Source organism: Trachypithecus francoisi, unplaced genomic scaffold (assembly GCF_009764315.1).
Source record: "Trachypithecus francoisi isolate TF-2019V2 unplaced genomic scaffold, Tfra_2.0 Lachesis_group2, whole genome shotgun sequence".
Lineage (NCBI taxonomy): Eukaryota > Metazoa > Chordata > Mammalia > Primates > Cercopithecidae > Trachypithecus > Trachypithecus francoisi.
The window spans coordinates 157,075,266-157,080,805 of record NW_022681465.1 but is presented as its reverse complement, the minus strand read 5'-3'; positions in this window follow the sequence as shown (position 1 = coordinate 157,080,805).

Genomic DNA, 5,540 nt, shown 5'->3' with positions numbered 1-5,540 from the left:
AGAATTGTCATCTCCACTTCATAGATGAGCAAGCTGAGCCTCAGACAAAGCGAGGTCCTTGAACTTACAACCAGAACTGGAACTAGAACCTAGGGTCTGGTTCCAAATTCAGAGTTCTTCCTACCAATTAAACCGGGCTCCAGAGGTCAGATGAAAGGTATAATAGGGCTTGTGTGCTTTGGAGGAGAGTCCCAGAATGTCACTTTCATGGTGCCAGAAATGCTTCCATGAGGACATACTTTCTTCTGGGTAAGTTGGAATTTGAGTGAGAGGGTTTCTGAGGACTTCTGACGGGGTGAAGGGAAGTGGCAACGTAGTCAGGTGGGCCCCTGGCTGGGTGACAGGTGGGTGAGGCAGGGCTGCTCAGATGGGAAAGGATACAGTGGTAGAGTGGGCCACTTTCAGATCCATGGTTTAAAAAAAATTACTTTCAATGACACATGTTTTCTACATATTTATGGGGTACATTGGGATGTTTTGATACATGTATACATTATATAATGATCAAATCAGGATAATTAGCACATCTATCACCTCAATCATTTATCATTTCTTTGTGTTGGAAATGTACACAATCCTCTCTTCTATCTATTTGAGATCTATAATGCCTTGTTGTTGACTATAGTCACTGTACTGTGCAATAGGATGCCAGAACTTCTTCCTTTCTAATTGTAACTTTGTACCCGTTGACCATCCTTTCTGCATCCTTTCTCCGGCTTCCCTCCCCAGATTGTGGTAAACATTGTTCTACTCTCTTCTCTGTGAGATCAACTCTTTCAGATTCTGCATATGAGAGAGATCATGTAGTATTTGCCTTTCTGTGTCTGGTTTATTTCACTTAACATTGAGTCTTCCAGATTCATCTATGTTGTCACAGATGATAGGATTTCAGTCTTTTGAATATCTGGCTCATATTCCACTGTGTGTATATACCACATTTTCTATACCCATTTATTTATTGTTGGATACTTAGGTTGATTCTGTACATTGGTTACTGAGGATAGTGCTGCAATCAATGGGTGAGTGCAGATACCTCTTTGACATACTGATTTCTTTTCCTTCAGATACGTACCCAGCAGTGGGATTGCTGGGTCATATGGTAGTTCTGTTTTTTATTTTTGAGGAACTTTCATACTGTTGTCCATAGTGACTGTACTAATTTATATTTTGACCAACAGTGTGTTAGGGTTCCCTTTCCTCCATCTCTTTGCTGACACTTGTTGTCTTTTGTCTTTTTGATAGTAACCATTCTAATTTGAGTGAGGTGATATCTCATCATTGCTTTGATTTGACAAATTATTGATTCTCTGATGATTAATGATGTTGAGTGTTTTGTCACATACCTGTTAGCTATTTTGTATGTCTTTTGAGAAATGTCTATTAACACATTTCTTTTGCCTTTTTTTTTTTTTTTTTTTTTTGAGACGGAGTCTCACTCTGTGGCCCGGGCTGGAGTGCAGTGGCCGGATCTCAGCTCACTGCACGCTCCGCCTTTCGGGTTTACGCCATTCTCCTGCCTCAGCCTCCCGAGTAGCTGGGACTACAGATGCCCGCCACCTCGCCCGGCTAGCTTTTTGTATTTTTTTTAGTAGAGACGGGGTTTCACCGTGTTAGCCAGGATGGTCTCGATCTCCTGACCTCGTGATCCGCCCGTCTCGGCCTCCCAAAGTGCTGGGATTACAGGCTTGAGCCACCGCGCCCAGCCTCTTTTGCCCATTTTTAAATTGGGTTATTTGTTTTGCTTTATTGAGTTGAGTTCCTTATATAGTCTGGTTATTAACCCTTGTTAGATGTATAGTTTGCAAATATTTTCTTCCATTGTGTAGACTGTCTCTTTGCTCTGTTGTCTGTTTTTGCTATGTAGAAGTTTTTTAGTTTGATGTAATCTCATTTGTTTATTTTTGCTTTTGTTGTATGTGCTCTTGAGGTTTTATTGAAAAAAAAAATCCTTGCCCAGTCCAACATCATGAAGCATTTCTCCTAATGTTTTCTTCCAGTAGTTTCATAGTTTTGGGTCTTATATTTAGTCTTTAATCCATTTTGGGATGATTTTTGTATATGAGATAAGGACCTAATTTCATTCTGCACGTGGATGACCAGTTGTCCCAGCACCATTAATTGAAGAGACTGTCCTTTCCCCGTTGTGTGTTCTTCACACTTTTGCCAAAAATCAGTGGGCTATAGATGCATGGATTTCTGGGCTCTTGATTGTGTTCCATTGGTCTGTGTGTTTTTATGCCAATATTATGCTGTTTTGGTGGCTATAGCTTTGTTGTACATTTTAAAGTCAGGTAGTGTGATGCCTGCAGCTCTCTGCCCACTGACCCCACCTCAGGATTGCTTTGGTTATTCAGGATCTTTTGTGGTTCAGATCCATGTTTAGCTTTCACTCTACCATCACTGACACTGAAAATCTTTTTCCTAAGGGCCGCTGATCTTCTCCTGAAGTCTCAGAACAGATGGCTGCCAAGTAGGACGTCCTTGGAGAAGGCAGTTTCTGGGCTTGCCTGGGTCTTGTCTCTCTGTTCAAGTGTCTTTTGGAGCCCTGGGCTGTGTCCTGGCACTCCCACTTACTACCTATGAAGAGCAGTTGTTTTACCTTTCTGAATTTCAGTTTACACATCTGTAAAATGGGACTTTACCTTGCTGAGTGAGGATTATTAGCACAGAGCATGTGAAATGCATGACATCCAGCCTGGCAGCTGGTGGTGCAGTGAACACTAGGGCTCAGTTGCATGTAGACACCTGAGAGTTCTTTGGGATCCTTGTCTTTCCATTGGAAGCTGTTGGCCCAGGAGAAAGGGCAGAGCAGCAGCTGCAGCAGCTGTGAGGGGGCATACAAATGGGCGAGAGGATGCAGCTTCTGCTCAAGCATACTCCTGGGCTCTTCCAGGAAGGGTCTTTGGATGCCCGGTGACGATGGAGAAGGGGGAAAAGAGGGAGGCAGAGGCTCTGCAAAGCTGTGTTCAGCACCAGCCCGGCAGAGACAATGATCAGCATCCCTGCCTCCCCATGCAAGGCTGCCTGAGGGGTCAAGGAAACAGGCTTGGGGCACTCCAAGCCTCAAGGGCTCGTTCTGGAGCCTTTTCTGGCAGAGCTGACCAGGTTCTCTACCTTGAAGGCAGGTTGGCTGGAACAACGAAGATCTCCATAGTTGCTTTCTGGGCAGAGAGTGTTTACACAATCCAAAATTTGTAATCTCTTCTGGGAGACATGATTGCCCTTAGGGACTTCTAGTAGACCAAAAGAAAAAAAAAGAAAAAAGCGAAAAGAAATCTCCATGGCTCCTATTTGGATGGATACTTTCAAGGAAAATGGCTGGTCTAGCAAGGCAGCCCCTTGAGAAACTAATTGTGCATCAAGGTGGTACCAGGCAGGCATTTTCCTGGTTGGGGGAGGGGGCCTCTCCCCTTGATCTCAGCAGGAACCATGTCTGAATCCTTTGGATTTTTGCAGCTCTGCCCTTCTCTTTCTAGTGTACTTCTCTTCCTAGTGGTGCCAAATTTTATGAAACTAAAGCACCCAAACTGAGCATATCATTTGTACCCAGAGAAAATTCGCAGTTCGTTTTGTGCTTTCCAGTGAAGCTGCACCCAGCAACCAAGCAGAAAGGGCCCCTTCCCTCTGCCCTGGGGCCCAGTCACAGGGGGAGGACGGTGGTCAGACCAAGAGCTGACAGTCTGGGCCCTTGTCCTTTAAGCAGCTGGCCTCTCTGACTGGCCTGGATTTGTTAAGCACAGGCAGCTCCTTGCCGCCCCTGATGGTCACCAGGTGATAAGTGATTGCCCAGCCCTTCCTCCTTTGAGCTGAGCGTTGTGTCTCTTCTTCCTGGGAGCGGTTTCACACTGTCATTTCCTAGGGATTAGGTGCGTGTTTAGGCTGGATGAACTCATGAATGAAATATTTTGCTTTGTTCTTTCAGCAGTGGAGACCTGCACAGTGGGCCCCTCTTTTCTCTCTCCTGTCTCCCCCAGCACCACCTACTCGGGTCCACCCTAATAACATCAGCCAAGGCCTCTACAGCAGCCCCCAAGCTGCCTCTGGATAGTTTGGACAAGGCCTCTGTGCTGTGATGGAACCAGGTGACCCGCAGCCTCCGGGCCAGGTGAGTGCTTTCTTGGTATTTTCTTCCTGGTTCATGCTATATTCTTCAGCATACAACGGCAGAGAGGCAGCTCCAGCCTCTTCTGTGTTATGAGCAAGGGAGGGGTTGGGGTGAGGAACTGGCCCTGTGTTTATGTGCTTCACCCAGCTTTGATTCCAGTGCCATGGACTTCCTGAAGGTCCTGGGGGTGTGCGTCATGAGGCCAGGGAAGTGTGTTGGAAGTATGGGCTCATGGAAGAGGCAGGAGGATCAGAGTTCAAATCTTAGCTCTGCCTCCTTTTAGTTGTGTGACCTTGGGAAAATCATGCCCAATTTACAGATGAGGACCCTGGAGTCCCATATCTTCCTTGCCAAACTGCTCTGAGGCCTGTTAGTGTGTCTGGTGCCAAACATTGTGCCTGGCATGGAGTTGGCATTATGTCACACCGTCCTTTTCCTGCCTTGTTTATGAGCTTGGCTGGACCAGCAGCCTGGGCCAACACCCACCCTGTGCTCCATCCCCATACACTGAGAATGAGGAGGACCCAAAGGGGTGCTTATGGGGCCTCAGTGTGATGGATGAAGTCATCAGCTCCTAAGAGAATTAGCACTACAATTGATAGGTCGATGACGTTGCTGGCTGGCTGGTTTATAGCCATGGCTAGTTCCTACCATCGCGTGGCTCTGGTGCTCACTGGGAGCTTGAGGTCGGTGGCTGCTCTCCAGAGGGCAGCTGTCTTACTACTACCTCCCTCAGGGAATTGCTGGGTACTGCCTGTAGAGGACATAGGCTGGTGGTACTAGGAATCTGTTCTGGAGTGCAATGGATTATATTGCTTAGTTGTAATAGGTTCAGTTGAGGATTAAAACAAGCCTTGGGCTGATGGCTGGTGACTTGGCTTGGCTGGGTGGGTGAGTGGAAGTGTACGCATACACCTAGGTATATGTCTCAGTGCCAACTCCTGTGTATCTATGTTGCGAGGTGGGGCAGGTTGGGGCTGGGATTATCATTAGGGTTTTCCCATCTTGACATCTAACCAGTGGCTTTATCAATGGACAATTGTTTTAAAAGTGTTATTCTGCACAAGTACTATATATTAATATTAGAAAAACTGGAAAAAGTAGAGATAAACACTGTCAACATTTTGAAGGTTTTTCCCCTGTGAATACGTGTGTTAGTTTTTTCTTACAAAATAGTATAATCCAGTTTTTTAAACTTGTTCTCTTTGCTTAATAATATATCATGGTGGCCTTTTACCCTGACACCATCATTTGTGATGGTTGCATGGTAGGAATGATGGTCCATGGTATGAAACTATAGTTTTCAAAACCACACTCCTATATTTGGATATACAGGTTATTTCTGGGTGTTAGCCTTCACAACTACATTGTGACTAACATCCTTGTTCCAGCATTTTGGTGTACTTTTCTCTAAGAGAAAAGTTTGAAAGTTGAA